This window comes from Nannospalax galili, unplaced genomic scaffold, assembly GCF_000622305.1.
Source record: "Nannospalax galili isolate Female #2095 unplaced genomic scaffold, S.galili_v1.0 scaffold1138, whole genome shotgun sequence".
Taxonomy (NCBI): Eukaryota; Metazoa; Chordata; class Mammalia; order Rodentia; family Spalacidae; genus Nannospalax; species Nannospalax galili.
The window spans coordinates 3,057,342-3,074,341 of record NW_008342297.1 but is presented as its reverse complement, the minus strand read 5'-3'; the positions used below and the strand labels follow the sequence as shown (position 1 = coordinate 3,074,341).

Genomic DNA, 17,000 nt, shown 5'->3' with positions numbered 1-17,000 from the left:
AAAGGAAGTCACCCCAACTAAAGGACTTGATATTTCAAAACACAAGAAAGGAAAACAGTTCAAAACCTCTTTTCCTATGGTCAAACCCTGACTGAGGCCTTGGGTATGCAGGCCATGGACATGTCACCAGGACATGATCACAGAGAGCAAGCCTGCTTCCAGGCTGGTGGAGGGCCATCTCCCCTGTCATGCACAGCTCTGCTATTGTCCCGCATCAGTGGAAACAGAACAGCTGCCAGAGATGCCAAGGGACAGAGCTAGAAAAACAACAAACCAATCAACTCAACTTTGTTCCAGGCACAGTCCAGGGCACGGGAGTGAAGACTCCAAGTCCCTCACAGCGTTCATACTTCTCTCTCCAACAAACATAGCCAGAGGGAAGAGAAGAGGGTAGAGAAAATGCCAGTGTAGACATAAAAGAAAATGACTGAATACCCCCATTTTTAAAAAACTTAAATTTATCATCAAAAATATTAAAAGAGGGCTGGAGAAATGGTTCAGCAGTTAAGAACATGTTGCTTTTGCAGAGAACCTGAGTTTGATTCCCAGCACTCATGTCAGACAGCTCACAATCACCTGTAACTCCAGGGGACTCTGACACTTCTGGCCTCTGCAGGCTCTTAGTTCAATCAACTGCACTTCAAAAAGAAAAAGAAAAAGAAAGAATATTAAAACATATCAAAAAAATTTCCTGAAAACAGGCATGCTCCAGCACTCAGGAGGCAGAGGCGGGTGGACTACTGTGAGATCGAGGTCAGCCTGGTCTGCTTTACATAGCAAGTTCAAGGCCAGCTGGAGCTATAGGGAGACCCTGTCTCAAAAAAACAAAAAACAAAAAATGAAAACAGCTTTCTGGAAAAGAAAACTCCATACTTACTGTCTCACTAGTAAATTTTAGCAAACACACACAAAGTTTATCAGAAAACCACAATGACTCTACTCTCCATTGTCAGGTTTTATAAAGCCAGATAACCTAAGTACCCAAACCTGACAGACGTGAAGGAGTGAAAGAGACAGAAGACTAGGGCGATGAACATTGTAAGTCACTACTCTTCGTGGGGACAGATGCAAAATTTGTTAATAAAACAGTGTTTACTGAACTCAACAAATAAAGGACTAAAAGCATTGTGCGCAGCTGAGAACTATGGCACCTTTCTGCAATCCCAGCATCAGGAGGTGGAGCCCAAGCCTGGGATATATATCAAGACATCTCAAAATATTAAGGGCTAAGGATGTAGTGCAGGCCTTGAGTTTGATCCCCAGCACAGAGAGAGAAACAGAGAGACAGAGACAGAGAGAGAAAAGACATCATGAGCAAACAAAGCTCACCCCAGGAATGCAAAGCTGATTTAAGTTTGAAAAACAACAAATTTGCCTTTTACCAAGATAAATAATAAAGAAAAACCATTATGACAGATTCAACAGATGCGGAAAAATATTTGTCATTACTTATTCATGATAAAAATTTCCAGAAAAGGAGTAAAAAGTGTCCTCAGTAAGACAGAAAAGAAGGAAAAGAAAAGAAAAAGCCTGCATAGAACACATTTCAAGGTGAAAGGCTACGTTGTTTCTCGCTAAGATCTAAAAAAGGAAAGCCCTCCTGCTTCCTCTACTTCTGTTTAACACTGAATTGACAGTCCTTGCCTTCATAATATGGTAAGAAAAAGAAATAAAGTACATTTGGGTCAGAAAAAAAAAGAATGCAGATGATATGACTGACTATTCAGATAGAAATTTCTGGAGAATCTATAAAACTACTACTATAATAAATATTATTTTGCCAGGTCATGAAACCCATTATATCTTTACACATTAGCAGCAAACATTTAGAAATAAATGTGCATGGGGGCTGGAGAGATGGCTCGGCAGTTAAGAGCACTGACTGCTCTTGCAGAGGACCTGGGTTCAATTCCCAGCACTCACATGGTGGCTACAAACCGTCCTTAACTCCAGTTCCAGGGGAATTTGAAGCCTTCTTCTGACCTCCAAGGCATTGCACAACACAGCTGCACTCACATACATGCCGGCAATACACTCATACACATCAAATAAAAATAAATAAAATTTAAAAAAAGATTTCTAGCTGGGCGTGGGGGCGCACTCCTTTAATCCCAGCACTCAGGCGGCAGAGGCAGGCAGATCTCTGTGAGTTCAAGGCCAGTCTGGTCTACATAGTGAGTTCCAGGACAGTTGGAGCTACAAGGAGACCCTGTCTCAAAAAGACCAAAAAACCAAAAGATTTCTATAAAAAAAAGAAATAACTGTGCTATAACTCCAATTATTTAACAGGAACAGGAAAACATAAGCTACATAGGGATGAATCCAATAAAACACATTAAAGGAATCTGTACCAAAAACTACAGAACATGTGTCAGAGAAAGCAAAGAAGACCTAAACAGCACTGTTGTGCTCATGAACTAGAACACTCTATCAAAATCTTCTGGAGCTGGAGAAATGGTTCAGCAGCTAAGGGCACTTACTGCTCTTGCAGAAGACCCAAGCTCAGTTCCCAGCACCCACCCACATCAGGAAGCTAACAACTGCCTATAACTCCAGCTCCAGGGGATCTGACACCCTCTTCTGGCCTCCACGGGCACCTGCACACACATGGCACATACGCGTATACACACACACACACACACACACACACACCTGCACACACATGGCACATACGCGTATACACACACACACACACACAAATAAAAATAAATCTAAATTTAGCCAGGCATCGTGGTGCACGCCTTTAATCCCAGCACTTGGGAGGCAGAGGCTGGCGGATCTCTGTGAGTTCAAGGCCAGCCTGGTCTACATAGTGAATTCCAGGACAGCTGGGGCTACAGGGAGACCCTGTCTCAAAAAGACCAAAAAAAGAAAAAAAATCTAAATTTAAATATTAATCTTCCCCCAACTGTCTATACATTCAATGCAATCTCAATCAAAATTATACCAGATTAGGCTTAAAGAAAACTGACAAGTTAACCTTAAATTTTATATGAAAATGCTAAGAACTCAGGAAAGCAAAGCAATTTTAAGAAAGAAGTTGTTAGAGGACTCATTTAATTTATAGAATTCAATTAAAAACTAAAGTAATCAAAAAAGTATAAAACTAGAGTAAGGGTAGACGCACAGGTCAGAAAAGGAAAATAACGCGTCTGGAGGACTGGGTCTTGGTGCATGCCTCTAATCCCAGCAAATGTGGAAGGCTATAGCAGGAGAGTCACCATGAGTTTAAGGCTGGCCTAAGCTACATAGTGAGTTTGAGGTCGGCCTGGGCAGCACAGTAAGACTGTCTCAAAGTGTACCCATGCAGGCACACACACAAAGTCCAGAAATGGATTCAAAAATATAAGGTCATTTTGTCTTTTGACTAAAGAGACATAGGCATCTCAATGGAATGGAATGTCTCTCCAATAAATGCTGCTGGAAAAGCTGACATTCATATGAAAATCTATGAACATCAACCCCCTGCCTCATGCCAAACACAAAAATGGAGAGATGATTCAGAGGCTAACAGTGCTTGCTGCTTTTCCAAAGGATCCAAGCTCGGTTCCCAGCACCCACATTAGGTGGCTTACCAGTGCCTGTAATTCCAGCTCCAGGAGATCCGACACCCACTTCTGGCCTCTGTGGGCACCTGAACACACATACACAGGTACAGGCACAGATGCAAGCATGCACACACACAAATAAATAAATAAATTCAACTGACAGACTGCAGAAAACAGTCACAAAACAGCTATCAGACAAAAGACATCTAGAATAAAAAAAAAATCATTTCATACAAAAGAAAATGATTCTAACACACTTTACAAAATCAGACATACAAAGGCACACTAAAAGGTACTGATGTTACTAGGATGCAGTTCAGTTAGTTTGCTAGCATCAGCAGAGTCCTGGGTTCAGTCTCCAACATCACATAATCATACTTGGTGGTGTATGCCAAAAGTTCGAGGATAGCCTGGTTACATGAGACCCTGTCTCCTTTTTAAAAAATGATGCTAATGTTATTAGTCATTTGGGAACTAGAGTACTAGAACTAAAGTCACAGTGGGCTACCACTACATATCTACTAGGACATCCAAACACAACAAGACTAATGATACCAACTGTTGATGCAGACTTGGAGCCACTGGAAGGAATGTGTGTCCACTACCAGTGGACCCACTCAAGTAGACAGTGCAGGAGTTTAAGATGAACACTCACAGCCGGGTGTGGTGGTGCACGCCTTTAATCCCAGCACTCAGGAGGCAGAGAGAGATGGATCTCTGTGAGTTCGAGGCCAGCCTGGTCTACTTAGTGAGTTCCAGGGCCGCTGGGGCTACTGGGAGACCCTGTCTCAAAAAGACCAAAAAGTGGTAACGCACACCTTTCACCCCAGCACTCAGGAAGCAGAGGAAGGTGTATCTCTGTGAAAGGGAGGCCAGCCTGGTCTACATAGTGAGTTCTAGGCCAGTCAGGATTACAGGAAGACCCTGTCTCAAAAAAGACCAGAAAAAAAAGTTAACCATCTCCCTATCTGCCTGGGCATTCTGCTGCTGACAGTTACTCGAGAAGTGAAAAGCACAGCGACACAAAGATTTGTATACAAATACTCAAAGTAGTTTTATTTGTAATAGTTCAAAACTGGAAGCCACCCAAGTGCCCAACAGGATAAACAAACTGAAATAACTGCCATGCCCACTGTCAATAACAAGGAAGAATTACCGCTACATTCAAGGTGAAAACAGCAAAACCACGGGGAGCCAGAGAGCCAGACAGCAAAGTACACAGTGTGCTTCAATTTGTACAGTAACCTTTCAAAAATGCAGACTTGACCAGGAACAGTACAGTACCAGAACTCTGGGGAGGTGGAGGTAAGAGAGTCACTGCAAATTCAAGGCCAGATTGCATTACATCATAGCAATCTCTAGGCCAACCAGGACTATTAATGAGATCTTGTCTCAAAATGAAAAACAAGAAGAAAAAAAAGGTAAGAAAAGGAAACCATGGTAGCTCACACCTGTAATCCCAGCACTTGAGAGGCTGAAGCAGAAGGACGGTCACAGATTTGAAGCTAGCATGGGTTATATATAGTGAGTTCCAAGCCAGTCTGGGCTACAGAATGAAGTTTTGTCTCAAAAAAATCAAACAAAGAAAAAAAGCAAACTTATCCACAGTAACAGAAAACAAGTCCATGTCTGCCCAGGAAAGAGTGCAGAAGGGATGAGGAATTAGAAGGAAAACTGGGGGCTGGAGAGATGGCTCGGCAGTTAAGAGCACTGGTTGCTCTTGCAGAGGATCTAGGTTTGGTTCCCAGCACCCACGTGGCAGCTAACAACGGTCCATAACTCTAGTTCCAGGGGATCCAATGCCTTCTTCTGATCTCCTTGAGCATAGCATGACATGAGTGCACTTACATACACACAGGCAATACACTCATACACATAAAATAAAAAAAGGAAAACTTTGGAGGCAAGGAGATGGCTCACTGGGTAAAAGTATTTGTCACCTAGCCTGATGATCTGAATTCAATCCCCAGAACCCAAATCTTCTAAAAGCCAATGTGGTGGCATACATTTATAATCCCACTCCTAAACTAGATGGTGAAGAGAAAGGAGAGTTGGCCAGAAGCTCGTGGGCCAGTCAACAGCAGCAGAGACAAGAGACCCCACCTCAACAAGGAGGAAGGTGAGAGCAGACCCCTAAAGCTGTTCTCTGACCTCCACATGGGCATCCTGGCCAATGCATGTATACACACGCACGCACGCACACAATTTTTTTTAGTGTTTTTTAAAAAATGAAAACTTATTTTGGAGATAATAGAAATATTATCTTGACTGTGGCAAGTTTCAACATGTGTGTCCTTGCACAGATACAAGTGAAAACTCATACACTTCAAATTCTACAGTTTGTGGTACATTTCAGCCTCAATTAAATTGTAAAATATTTTTAATGTCAGCATATGCCAGTGCACTGGAACACTCATTGAAGAACACTGTGAACCTTTCTGAATGACCAGCATGACCATATAGCTAATTGTCCAAGCCAGGAAGTATATGCAAATCAAAGTGGGATCTAAAAATAAGCAGTGGTGCTAATGCTTCTACAACCAGTTGTGTGACTTGGAACTGCCCTGGACAAATCAGCATGTAGGCCTTGGGTACAACAAACAGCCAATCTGTTCTTGATGTGATTAGATACTTCCTACATAGCACAAACGCTAAAGTTCACTCCTCAAAAGATGGCGCAGAGTGGGCAGCATCCTGGTGGCAGGCTGTACCCAAGCCCTCACTTAACACTCCAGGAAGCAGGCTGGCAAGGGCTGAGTGCAGGGCAGAACCAGGTCCTGCGTCCAGGGTCACTGTCCCCTTACTCCTTGTTTTTTTAATGACAATCAAAAGAGAAGGTGCAGAGCTACCCCACTCCTAATCATCTTCCAATGTCCTCCCTCAATAACCTTTGCAGCCAGGAACAATGAACCCACACAGAAAGCTGTGCCAACTTCTCTAAGGCAAAGTCCAGCAGGGTGGGGTGGGCTGAGCCCGACCTACGCAGCTTGCACAGGACACAGAGCAGGTTGTGCATACGGCACCCTCACAGCCCTCTGAGAGCTAGCACCGTGGCTCCTACCATCCTCTCTGGTCTGGACATGGGGCACTCACATACCTCATTTTGAGTTTTCTTATGGCAGGGAAGACACTGAAGCAGATATCACACAGGCTCCCGCCACTGAGCAGGAAATGTCTTAACTTAGTGACAAGCTGTTCCAAGAAAATAAAGAGCTCACACCACCAGGCTCTGGAACACCAGTTATTCTCAGACAGACACCTAAGATTTTTCATGTACCTCCCTAAAGAACGGCACCATTTTTCTAACTCTCAAGGTCAAAAGAAGACAAGACCTGGCTTAGCCACACACCACAGGTACATTTATCAAAGAACACTTGAAAAATGACAGGTTACTAATTTCCTAGGAACTCTTAAGGTTCAGTAGTTCCATGGGCCTTTACCTGTCTTTTCTCAAAACCTCTCCTCCATAAAAGTACCAGAGTCAGAGGCAGTCATTCAACTGTTTGCTTCTGTTTTCTCTGCCCTTTGTAAATAAAGACAAATACAAGTGTTAATCTCACACACACACACACACACACACACACACACACACAGAGTCTGGTAAACAGCTTGGACTCTACCCATGGCAACCCTACTGATGGTCTAACCACACAGCCCAGGCACGCAGCAGCACCTCACAGGCAGACTCCAGGTCACCCAATATCCACAATGTGTGCCACTGCTCACCTGTTGCTGTCTGCCAGGAAGACCCGTGTCTTCTCCCTGTCTCCACCATGAGAGTCAATCTAAACCTTCACGTTTAGCTTTCAGACTAGCTGAGCCACAGGCGTGGGCAGTGCCTCCAACAAAGCCACACACTTGGTAAACATAGGGCCACCAACCTGGCACAAGGCCTGCCTCGTCCTGCTTTTAGATTTAGAGAACACACAGTGGATTATAAAGCGTGGAATGTCCCTCTGCAGGGCTCTCTCCCCGGCTCCTGTCACTGGCCAAGGCAGGCCTTAATCACAGCTCCACCCTATGGCAGGGCGGGCAACCACAGATCCACCACTGTGCTGAGTGGACTGCCCCATTGTGCAGTGGGAAGGTGAAGTTGCAGGTGGCAGGGAAGCTGCCCACCATCCCATGTGAGGTCTGGCAAGTGGGGCACATAGTCAGGCTCCCTGGGAGCCCTTGGTGAGCACAGGAAGGGCTTACTTACAGTAGAGAGCCAAAGACTCCTGGATGCAGGGCAACAACCCTTGGCCCACAAGACTCCAAAGACCTTCAAACACAGTTCTGCCCACCTCAGGCTTGGGACAACGGTCACAGGAATCAGGGAACATTTCTTGAGGGGAATCTGCCAAATGTAGACAGCTTTTCCTTTCTCCAAGCCAAAGTGACTGGCTTATGGGCTTTGCCCAGGAAATGTGTGTGATCCAAACAAGCTGAGAAGGAAAACCGATGCTGAAATCTGGATAAAGGTCACAGTTCCTCTCAGAGGAGCAGCCCTAGCTGCCCGCAGGCTGGCATCTGCTGGGAACACTTGGGAAACTCAGGGCCACAGTTTCACCCTGCACAGGGAGCCACCAACCCACGACCCTGGCAGAAAACTGAAACAACTCTTGCAGTCCATCACACAGCTCCCTTGTTCCTCAGCTCACAGTTAAAGATGTCTCCTGGGCAAATTTCCACAGCCCAGCCTGGCCCCAAACTCACAATCCCCCTGCCTCGGCCTCCGGTGTGCTGGCCCACTACAAGTGCTCCTGTTAAGCACATGTTTTTGCTGCTGCCATCCCGAGAACAGCAGATTCCAGATTCTTTAGGCTTTGTTTAATTAATTTGTGTGTTTGTGTGTCTATCTGTGTGAGTGCGTGCACGTGTGTACAGGTGTGTGGGCGTGGAGGCCGGCCAGCAGACGTCTTGTCACGTGTCCGCCTCTATCTCTTCACCCATTTCCTTTGAGGCAGAGTCTTTCCCTAAACATGGGTCTAATGTTTTCTCAGTGAGGCTGGAAAGCAGAAAGCCCAAGCTAGTCTCCTGTCTCTACCTCCTCAGAGCTGGTCTCAGGTGTGTGCAGGACACCCTGGCTGCTGTGTGGGTGCTAGGATCCAAACTTTGATCATCATAACTTCACAGTAAGTGCTCTTAACTGCTGAGCATTCTCTCTCTCTCCAGCCTCCTCTTCAACTTTTGACATGGTTTGTACCAACAAGTCTCAAGGGGCTCCCAGGCCTTTAGCCTCAAAAGCGAGGCTGCACTACTGGTCCATCCTGTTCACAAATTTCCAGTTTGGGGGACTGAACAACTACTGGCTTCCCTGGCTATCCAGACTGCAGACCACCATGACAGCACAATTCATCCTTGGATGGTGTAAGCCGATTTGGGGGACTGAACAACTACTGGCTTCCCTGGCTATCCAGACTGCAGACCACCATGACAGCACAATTCATCCTTGGATGGTGTAAGCCGATGTCACAGGTCCCCTCCATGGTGATACACATTCCATCATCCATCGGCATTGCTCCTCTAGAGAATCTCAGCATACTCCTCTTAAGGAGAACTGTTACTCATATCAACTCTTCAGCCGCAGATACCATTGTTCAGTACCATCTAGAAAGTTGGCTTCATCTGAAATCTTTTGAATTCCTCCAAATCAGAGTAAGTACTAAGTTCTAACACATTAAGCCCCGTTACATTCCTCCTAACGGGGTGGATGATGGTGGAAATGAAACTGGCAAACATCCAGAGTTTGTTTATGCACCAACCAAACACCATGAAAGGGATCCTGGTATGACTCCCATGTCACAGATGAGAAAATTGAGCCCTAAAAAGATAGAGACTCTTGCCCTAGGTCACAGAACTAGTAAGGAAGATCTTAAGTGGAGCGTGCTAGCACACACCTGTAATCCCAGCACTCAAGAGATTGAGGTGGTGAGATCACAAGTTGCAGGCTAGCCTGGGACACAGTGAGACCTTGACTCAAAGATCAACTTAACAAGGAAAAGCTTATAAACTTCTGGGTACCATTTACTCCTTCCAGAGTAGTACCTGAGCAAGTTGCCTAAGCACTACTGAGACCTTGTTCCTGTGTCCCCAGCAGGGTTACTTGAAGGAAATCGCTATAACACTAAGATCACCAGGTTTCTGCCATAACAGCTGTCCAGTGTGGCCAGCAGCATTTCAGCAGCAGCGCCATAACACATTTGACATCATCCAAGAGCTCCTTGCCTTTCTGAGACCATGAACTCCTTTTGGCAATCTGGTGAAGCCTACATTTCCTTAGTAAACACTCTCAAGTATAAAACATAAAATACCACCGGGTGGGAGGCAGAGGCAGGTGGATCTTTGTGAATTCGAGGCCAGCCTGGTCTACACAGTGAGTTCCAGGACAGCTGGGGCTACAAGGAGACCCTGTCTCAAAAAGACAAAAAATAAAAAATAAAATACCTTAAATCTCAATACTTGCAAGGCAAAGGCAAGAAAATGGTGACATCAAGACCAGCCTGGGCTACATAGTTTGAGGCCAGCCTGGGTTACACAGAGTTCCTGTTTCAAAAATAAATACTAAATATATATGTATATAACATCATTATAATATGTCATTATGCTGGGCGTGATGGCACACGCTTTTAATCCCAGCACTCAGGAGGCAGAGGCAGGCAGGTCTCTATGAGTTCAAGGCAGCCTGGTCTACATAGTGAGTCTCAAAAAGACCAAAAAATAAAAGGCATTATATATCATTATAATACAATATCATTATATCATGTTAAGCAAAATAAACTAGACTCTGAAAATAAATGCTGCAAGCTTTCTTTCATATGTGGAACCTGGATTTTACACACAAAGTAGAAGAGACTTTCTTGAGAAGAGAAAGGAGACTAGAAGGACCGGCATTTTACACACAAAGTAGAAGAGACTTCTTGAGAAGAGAAAGGAGACTAGAAGGAGCTGTGAATATAGCCAAAGAACATGACATACCTGAACTAAAACGCCATTATGAAATTCATCACTTTCTACCATGTATACACTAAAAAAAGTTTTTTGGTTTGTTTTGGTCTTTTTGAGACCAAAGCTGTAGCCCCAGCTTGGCCTTGAACTGGCAGGCATGCACCACCATGCCTGGCTAAAAAAAGTTTTTAAGAAGGCTGGAGAGATCGCTCAGCGGTTAAGAGCACTCGCTGCTCTTGCAGAGGACCCCAGTTCAGTTCCCAGCACCAACATGGCAGCTAACAACCATCTGCAACTCTAGTTCCAGGGGAATCCAATGCCCTCTTCTGACCTTCATGGGCACTGCATGACACAGGTGCACTTACACACATGCAGGCAATACACTCATACATGTAAAATTTTTAAAATTTTTAAATATATTTTTAAAAAAGTTTTTAAGCTTTAAAGTAAAAATTTGCCTGGCATAGAAGCACATGCTTTTAATTCCAGCACAAAGGAGGCAAAGGCATGCAGATCTAGTGAGATCAAGGCCAGCCTGGCCTACAAGGCAAGTTCCAGGCCAGCCAAGGTTGTATAGTGGAACCCTATTATCATAAAAAAAAAATCTTAAGAAAATAGAAATTAATTTAGTATATGATTGCAATGGAAGCCCATTTTAACAAATGTGGTTATAGTCACAGAACCCTTTCTGGGGTGAAGAATACAGGCATGAAACCTTACCAATCAATACACTTTCTTCCCTCCTTCCTCTCCTAAAAGGGGAGATGGCAGCAACCAGGGCTTTGGCAACCATCCTGGACCACAAAAACCATATTCTGGAAGGACCTGGAGGCCCCATGGAAGCGCCACACCAGAGAAGGACAAGCTTCCGTACCCACAGCCTTCTTCCGAGCAGCTGTGGAACGTCAGATGACAACCTCCAGAAAGACATACCTACAGTTTAATCCAGGAACTTTCAGATGACTCCTTATTTGAGAGAATGGTCTCTACGGATACAATTAAGTCGAGGACTATCTGAGTGGGTCCTAAATCCAGTGACAAATGACCAGACACAGAACAGGAACAGAAGGCAAGTGCAGAGGCAAACACTGAAGTGAGGGAGTCAGGCGGCTGGAGCCACTGGGACTAAAGCAGCCAGGCAGAAAGGCCTCAGGAGGGAGCCTCCTACCAAGTCCTCAGCTTGAGATGCCTGGCCTCCTCTAGTGTGAGAGGATTCATTTCTGTCGTTTTGAGTTGTGAGACAATTTGTTAAGGAAGCCACAATTCATAGACACAGCAGCCACACCCAGCTGTCACATGCACTGACTTTATGGTTTCCTACCAACACAGCTACTAATAAAACAGCCTCCCCATCTCTGCAGTTCTGTGTATGGAAGCAACAGAAAGTTCTCTAGACAGGAAATCTGAACTTAATCTTCATTCAACTTACACTGAAAACACTCTTATTTTCAATTATAATTATCTGGGCTGGAGAGATGGCTCAGTGGTTTAAGAACACTGGCTGTTCTTGCAGAAGACCCAGGTTCAAATCCCAGCACCTACATGGCAACTAACAACTGTCCGTAACTCCAGTTCCAGGGGATCCAATGGCCTCTTCTGTCCTCCACGGCCATTGCACAACACAGGTGCACTTACCTACATGAAGGCAATACTTGCATACACATAAAATAAAATAATAAATAATAAATCAATTACAATTATCTAGCCAATACATTTTTCCTGAAATTAAAACAAAATCAAGAGTCTGTCCCACCCTTCGCTCTGTCCCCGTCCTTCTGTCCCCTTCACTCTGTCCCCGTCCTTCTGTCCACTTCACTCTGTCCCCTTCGCTCTGTCCCTGTCCTTCTGTCCACTTCGCTCTGTCCCCTTCGCTCTGTCCCCGTCCTTCTGTCCCCTTCGCTCTGTCCCCGTCCTCCTGTCCCCGTCCTCCTGTCCCCTTCGCTCTGTCCCCGTCCTCCTGTCCCCTTCGCTCTGTCCCCGTCCTTCTGTCCCCGTCCTTCTGTCCCCTTCGTTCTGTCCCTGTCCTTCTGTCCCCTTCGCTCTGTCCCTGTCCTTCTGTCCCCTTTGCTCTGTCCCTGTCCTTCTGTCCCCTTCGCTCTGTCCCCTTCGCTCTGTCCCTGTCCTTCTGTCCCCTTCACTCTGTCCCCCATCATTCTGTTCTTAGACAACACCGACAAGGACTTGCTTCTCACTTTGTCTTTGTCTTTTCCCAGACTTTTTTCCTTCCAGCCAGTTCCTTCATGTTTGGGACTCATTTGCTTTGCCCATTCGTACCAGGGGCTGCCCCTCCTTCCTTCTCCAAGCCTCGCTATCCAAACAACAGATGTCCCACCCAACATTCTCCTCATGTCCTCCACCTGCTTAGTCACCTCAGCTGGTGGTGTCCTCTCACCTGTCCATTTCCCTTCATCAAATACAGCTTGAGCTCACGGATTCCCTTTTTAAAGAACCAGTAACATGCTGACGGGAGGAGGGGGGTTAGAACACGAAAGTTCTAATTGTGATTCATCTAAAATGATGTCAGGTAGTGCTTGTGCCCAGAAAGGCATCTGAAATCAGAACTACCTGCTACAGGAGGCCGTCTCCCCTCAGCCCACAGGGCAGGCGGAGGGAAGGACTAGGGTAAACAGAGGCTGCTCTCTCTCCTGGGCAGAAATGAAGGAGTCACTCTGCAGAGGAGGCTACACTGACTGTCATATGGGTCCCTTCCTTGATCTCAGATGCTGTGCTAGCAATAACTTCACTGGACAGCCAAACATTCTTGGTTCCTAGTACTAGGAGCAAGTATTAGACTACCACCTGACACAGTGAGAGACTGTGTCCTGCTGAAGCACCTCATAGAAGCTCATGGCACAGGGAAGTTTATCATGAACAGTAAACAAATCAGAAAAACAAAATTACACCTGTACTAATGTGGGTATAACACAAGCAAAACAATGTTTCCCTTTGAAAAAGCCTAGGGAACAAGGAAAAAGACTGCTGAGTTACTGTGGTGACACGTTGCCCTTTATCTTAAGTTCCCTTCCAGTTGTTAATTATTCTTATCTAAACTCTAAGAAAAATGAATAACCAACCCATTTGTGAAGCCTAGTACACTGGGAAGTACAACCATGGTTTCCCTAAGTGAACAAATGCTCCCAAAACTCCTAGGCCTTAGTTCAGCTGTCTCAATGACCCTTCCCACATGCCTCTCCCAGCAGAAGGGACTCATCCCCACATTCAACCCACACGCTCACAGCAACTGGGCAGCCTCTCTCCCAGTCCGAGCTGTATTTGCACTGTCTCCTATCCCGAGTACTGTAACAGGCTCTATCACTGTTTCTCTCACATCTCAGAAGCTGTAAGACACCTTCCAGAGAAGACACTCATCCACACTGTACATCCTTCAGAGCCCCATACAGAGTTTGCCACAACATAAGACTGCTGAAAGAAAGGAAAAGCACTTTTTTCTAAAATGTACATGGTTTCCAGTTCACTAGTTTCAGATCAGGACTTCGGTGGCCAGGGTAAGCCCCCCTTGCTGTCAAAGGAGTCCTATGCTCTCCATGGATAAACAAGTTGTTCTACTCCTGTGTATACACACACACACACACACACACACACACACACACACAGCACCAGGGCTGGTCCCGCCCATCTCAAAGCTGCCCACCCAAACGTGAGGACCCCAGGTTCACAGGAAAGACCCCCAAGGAAGAAGAAGGCCCACATCCTCACCCCCTTGTTGAACAGAAGGGGTAGCAGGACCTACTTCAAGCTGCACTCAGATGAAGTCAGCCCAGAGATAGGGTGCTGGGGGCCCTGAGCCTCCCTTGGCCTCAAGCTTGAGACGTCCTACGGCAGCATCGCCAAGTGCACCAATCACTAAGTGACGATCCAGCCTCACATGAGTAGAATAAAGTACCTGCAAGAGAGGTCTAGATCTGGTTGTGCCCGAAAATCCTAGGAGGCTTTGAAATGTTTATTTGTAAATTGGCTTCAGAATCTCTAGGGATGGTGCCAAGATCTTTTTCTTTTCCTTTTTTTCAGGGGAAGGGGTTATTTTTATTTTATGTATATGAGTGTTTTGCCTGCATGTATGAAAGGGCACCTGGGTCATGCAATGCCCTCAGAGCCCTGAAGAGGATATCAGATCCCCCCGAACTGGAATTAGCTGCCACATGAGTACTGGGAACTGAAGCCGGATCCCTAACTGCTGATATTTCTCCAGCCCCCCCCCCCAGTTTTTTTTCTTAAGTTCTAAAGAGGTGTTCCAGCACACCCAGGCTTGGAAGGGGAGGACAGCAGCTTCCTAAGCACAGGATGGGGAAGCAGCTCCTATGAGTAGTTTTCACTTGACCTCTGAGAAATAGACAGGGTCTGCAGGAGATGGTACAGGGAGGCCTCTCCAAACAGGTGCGTGTGCACAGTGCTTCCTAAAAGCAGAAGCTGCAGTCGGCCCAAAGCAAGGGCCATCAGGGTGGGCAAGGCTGGTGGACTCAGGAGAGATACCAGCTGCATCAGAGAAGAAATAGGGAACCTGTCCGAGGCCTAGAGCACTTCTTAGAGTGGGCAGAGCATGGCTTTGGTTAATGGCTGCATTTCAGGTACACTATAGAAAAACTTGTCTTTCGTCTTCCCACTCTTAGCAGACACTAGTCAGGAAGGCTCATCTTGGCGTCAGTGACAGCGACCGTGCCAACCATGCTGGCATGACTTCACTCCAGTCCTTAATTTGGCTGTCTCTCAGACAGCAGCTAAGTGCAGTCACATGACTTACTCAGGGTTAGCTATCAGCTAAGTCAGGGGCTAAAATCGGACTCAACCTGGCTTTCGTGGTGGCACATGTCTGTAATCTCAGCAGTCAGAAAGCAGGAGGGGCAAGAAGATTGGGACTGCAAAGTCACGTTGACTACACAGCGAGCTCCAGGCCGGCCGAGTGACATGAGACCCTGCCTAGAAAAAGGAAAGTGAGATGAGGAAAAGGGGGACCAGGAGGCTGGGAGGGACGGAAGAAGGAACAGAAGAAAGAACAGGAAAAAACGGTGAAGGAGGAGAGAAATACCACCTGCTGTCTAGACTCTTCTACCTGGTGGAGGAAAAACAGGTCTTCAACAGTCAAAAGCAGACTCCCTAGTTCCTCTCACTGATTTAGCTTTCCTGATTCCCCACAAGACTACAAGCTTAATTAAAACAAAAGCCTCCTCTCCCAGTCTGCTGTCCTTTGGACCCTAAGCACAGAGCACAGTGAACAGCCCAGGGAGACCTCAAAGAACCACCTACTAAATCAACAAATGAACTTTCAAAGTTCCTGAGGAACAAGAAAAAGTTTGTGATCAAACAGACAAAAACAAAAACACAAGAGAACTTGAGCAACAAATTTCCCAAGACAGATAAAAACCATCATTCAAATTTCTCATTTTTATCATGAATAATCTTAAATGTCAGATGCTTACAAACAGCATGAAGTAACAAGATACAAGGGAGTTTTAAATAGTGATTATTATTGAGACGCTGGTCAGGGATTGTGTAAGATCTCGGGATGGACCTCAGACCCATGAAGAGACCCATGAAAGAATATACGACTGAATTAGAGGTGAAAAAGCCATCAAGTGGCAAAGATAAAATACCCTAAACTGCCTCTACCTCAGGCTATCTGTCAGATCTGCTGCAGCTGTCTGCCTAGAAGAGGTAAGTGTAGATCGTCTCTAAAGGAGAACTAGAAACTAAAACTCATCCTGACAATTTCTAATATTACATTTGTCAACTAAAATTACCAGGAACATCAGCAGGAGAAAAGAATAAGAGCCGAGAGAAAAACTGGGCACTAGAAAGGTATGCAGAAGACCCAGATATCTGGGCTGTTCTGATACAGGCTTTAAATATGCTGAATGATTTTTTTTTTAATATTTTATCAGCCAGGCGTGGTGACACACGCCTTTAATCCCAGCACTTGGGAAGCAGAGTTCAAGGCCAGCCTGGTCTACATAGTGAGTTCCAGGACAGCTGGGGCTATAAGGGGACCCTGTCTCAAAAAGACCAAAAAAAAAAAAAGAAACTCCTAAACAACATCAGAGGCCAGTGAGATGTCTCAGCAGGTGAAGGTCTTTTATGGAAATCTGGGTTTAATCCCTGCGACCCTTGTAAAGGTGAACAGGAGAGAATGAACTCCCAAGAGAACTGGCTCCTGAAATTTACCCTGTGCTGTGGTATACTTGCCCCCACACATATCACACACACAAAGTATTTTTTTTAACTTAAAAATATCCTTTTTTTTTGTCTTTGAGACAGGGTCTCCCTGTAGCCCCAGCTGGCCTGGAACTCACTATGTAGACCAGGCTGGCCTTGAACTTGCAGAGATCCACCTGCCTCTGCCTCCCAAGTGCTGGGATGAAAGGCATGGGCCACCGCGCCCCAAAACTTAAAGATATCTTTAAATAAATAAAAATAGAAACATGGACTACTATCCTCAGGCCTCTTGGGGTAAGTCTATAGCGCAGCTCTCCGCGCCGGGACTCCCTAAGCCTCATTCACCCTTTCACC

General features: G+C 45.6%; 1 protein-coding gene across 2 annotated transcripts in view; it reads right to left on the bottom strand.

Annotated features, from left to right (window-relative positions):
- Positions 1 to 17,000, bottom strand: part of Dgkd (diacylglycerol kinase delta) — an 81,933-nt gene that overhangs the window by 53,433 nt on the left and 11,500 nt on the right. The window contains exon 1 of one of the 2 annotated variants that reach the window (XM_029565965.1): positions 7,275 to 7,352. The exons of the other annotated variant lie outside the window; for it this stretch is intronic. The gene's annotated coding sequence lies outside the window, so the exon portion shown is untranslated. Of the gene's footprint in view, positions 1 to 7,274; positions 7,353 to 17,000 lie in introns of those variants that run through there. 2 annotated transcript variants of the gene reach the window in all.